This window comes from Elephantulus edwardii, unplaced genomic scaffold, assembly GCF_000299155.1.
Source record: "Elephantulus edwardii isolate Elephantulus edwardi_28Jun2011 unplaced genomic scaffold, EleEdw1.0 scaffold00361, whole genome shotgun sequence".
In the NCBI taxonomy this organism is placed as follows: domain Eukaryota; kingdom Metazoa; phylum Chordata; class Mammalia; order Macroscelidea; family Macroscelididae; genus Elephantulus; species Elephantulus edwardii.
Window position 1 is genome coordinate 1242840 of NW_006400111.1, and position 3577 is coordinate 1246416.

At 39.4% G+C, this 3577-nt stretch overlaps 1 pseudogene; it reads left to right on the forward strand.

The window, feature by feature from the left end:
• LOC102863638 overlaps nucleotides 1–3577 on the forward strand; it is a 107401-nt pseudogene that overhangs the window by 19054 nt on the left and 84770 nt on the right.

Below are 3577 nucleotides of genomic sequence, written 5' to 3' on the forward strand. Positions count from 1 at the left end.
AATTGCCTGGCAGAAGCTGATACAAGTTCTAAAATATCAGCAGAATGATTTGCTGACTTCATTACAACCCAGTTATGTCACTTTTTGATTACAATAAAAGTTTTCAGTAAACTTTTCAAATGTTGAATGTTTGCATTATTTGAAATAGTAGTATACCTCTTCTCTGTTCCTTTTCTCTATTTTAAGTCTGAACCAGTTGTACAAAAGTCTGTATTAAACACGGAGGAAAGACCATTGGTTGACTAATCTTCCATAGCCAGATGAAAGAATCAGGAGTATAGTGTCATACTCAATGTTGATGTGTTTTATGTTGAGGCATAATCCGTATATCTCAAAGATCAAAGAAGTCTTTGATCATCTTAAAGTCTTCATTTTCATTAACCAAATTTCCTAACAAAATACTGATAAGTGAGTTTTCAATTCTTTGGTTAAGAGGCTGGTTAAAGTGCACTCACCAGTGAGCAGCCATAACCTGCCACTGGCTTGACTGAAGCAAGCAGTAGTCGATCCAGATGCACTAGGTAGGTGGGTTTCCTTTATTGGCTTTATAGTGTACACATCATTAGACGTGTACCAAAAATAGTAAAGAACTATGAAGGGATTAGAGGAAAGAAGGATAAGGATGAGAATTGAGAAACAGTGGTGTGAAAAGGGGCTGTTAGGAAAGGTAATGCTTTAGAGAAAGGGAGAGGGGAGTGAACCATTTCTAAGTGGTGGTGATCCTGGAGTAATGTGTCGAGACTCATTGAGAAGCAAAAAGTTATGTTACCTTTTGCCTCTTGCTTTGATGGAGTATTTTCCCTGTATGACCCCTTAATTTATAAGTATTGTATGCTTCTTCTTGTTAGGTGTTGCTGAGCAAACTGATTTAGAGCAATCCAGTGTCCAGCTGATTAAAAATGCTACCTGATCATGCATCATCCTCACAAACTCCACCGTACTTAGTTCATTGTTGCAGTCTGTCCGTGCATCTCACTGAGTCTTCATCTCCTTCACTGACTCTCCACTTTTCCAAGCATGATGTCCGTTGTCCAGGGCTGGACCATCCTGACAGCATGCCCAAAGTCTGTGAGATGAACTCACTATTCTTGCCTCCACGGAGCACACTCTACGCATCCTCCAAGACAAGATCTGTCTGTCTCATATATACCATTTTCTGCCAACATCACAACTCAGAGGCATCTGTTCTTCACCTTTCTTCTTCATGATCTTATTTGCACACATAATGGAGAAATTAAACATCCTAAGGCTTGAGTGAACATACTTTTTGAGCACTTGAAAGTGGTCTTTGGGCAGAATTGCTCACTGTAATGTCATTTGCCTTCTTGATGCTGTTACTGTGGATACTGATTAAAATTAAATCCTTGATGACTTTAAACCTTTGTTCCATTTATTATGGTGATGTGGCTTATTCCAGTTGTGAGGATTTTGATGCTGAGATGTAATTCATACGCCTCAAAAGTGTACTTTTGGATCTTCTCTATGTGTTTCAAGTCTTCTCTTGGATCAAGCATATTGAAGGTTAATGAGTCTTCCTCCAATCTAGATGCCACATTCTTCATAGAAGTGACTTCACAAATTGCTCAGCATACAGATTGGATGGTATGCTAAAATAACACACCTGAACACGTTTCCGGTATTAAACTGCAGTAGCCTCTCCTGGTTAAAGAACTGCTGGATGTGTAGGTTCTACGAGGGTGCAATTAAGTTCTGGAATTCCCATTCTTCTCAATTATACGTAATAATTAAATGATCCACACTGTGAAAGTACCTCTGCATATAGTCAGTATCTTTCTCTGCTTTCGGCCAAGATCGATCTGACATCAGCAGTGATAGCCTCTGTTTTGTAGACTTCATCTTGAATTCCTGGCATTTCCCTATCTTGTGTATTGCTCCAGCCATTTTTTACTTAGATATGGTAATACTGTTTAATAACTTTGGGGTGATGTTGGATCACTTTAAAGAAAAAAGACCAGTAGGGATCTCTTGAATGATGTTGGGTCTTCTAAATTCGTTGGCAGAGATGAATGTGCATGTCTAGGGCTGCATCTGTTTGCTCTAACACCTTGTGATAGTCTGTCAATTCTTGAGTTTTCATTTTAGCCAATTCCTTAAAGGCAGATTGGCTTTCTTCAGTATCATTGGTTCATACACTACTTCCTGAGATCCTTCAGGGTCAGCTACTTCTTTGTGTTTCATTCAGTGTTTTACCCATAGAATCCTTTTCTACTGCATCTCCAGGCTTGTGCTTTTTCCCCAGATTTTTTTGGCTTGATAAATATATGTCTTTTAGGTGCCATCAGGTTGACAATGACTCAGCCACCCTATTCTGCACCGTTCTCAATCTGGTGTAAAACGAAAATGAGAAGACATTATTTTTCATGTTCTTAAAATTACTTGAAAACATACAGGGAATAACTACCAGAAACATGAAAAGGTCAGATAATAAAAGGACACTTCTACACATTTTAAAAAAAAACCCACACAACAGACATGAAAAGAGACATCCAAGGCAAAGTCTCTTAAGGAGATGGGCTCTTAGGATGTGGGCATTGTAAGCTACAATCTGGTGGGACAAAAGAGGAATAATCCTTCTGAAGTTAGCATTTGTGAGTTGTGTGATGGAAACTGCACAAGGAAACATGGAATACAGTCTACAACATTGATAGCGCAAGGGGAAGAGTTATCCAAAATAACTGGCATAGCTGGTCTTGTCCAATAAAGTGCCCCATCATGCAAGAGAGAAATCTAAGGATGTAGTTTTGAAATAACACTGACATCCACTAACATGCTTCTGGTAACTGAACCTTGTTAAATGACAATAGTTATAGGAAGGATTCAGGGATTCAGGCCATTTGTTCATATGAGTCGTGCTTGACTCAATGACAACAATGATATTGGTACTAGCACAGGCTAACAATTGACTCTCAGGCAAAGGAGTTTATCCTAATGGAGCTTTGATGATGTCCACCGTGTGTTGCTCTGCTATTAAAAAAGGCCTCTATAGTTAATCTAGTAGCTCTGGAGAAAGATGGGAAGTTTCCTTTTAAGATTTATAGCAATGGAAGACACTTGAGTTAAGTACATAATAGTTTTAACTATGGTGAGAATGGGTAGGGGTAAAATCGCAGTGTTGCCCAATTTGGTGGGTGGCTAGAGGGGGTAAAGGAAATTGAAGATTTGGTGGGGACCTGAAAGGACCAGGTAATGGTAGGCATGGTCTAATGGTGATTAATTTTATAAAACAACTTAAGGGACCTCTAGTGGCAAGAAATTACACTGCAAGCCTGAAGGTGTGTGGTTCAAATCCACCAGATGCCCCACTGGAGAAGGAGGGGTGATCTCCTGTGCCAGGCGGATCTGATTCTATTGTACATAACAAGGGGGGGGGGGAACCCAAAACACCAAACAATGTACGGGAATGATTTTATGAAGCAATGTCAATGAAGGAAAGTGTGTGTGGGGGGGGATTATAAAAAATGTAATTATTTTATTAATGTCAATGAACATTTACAGAGACTTTGGATTTCCATTCATTCACTGTTAACACTTTTTTACCTGCCCAACCCTCCCCCCC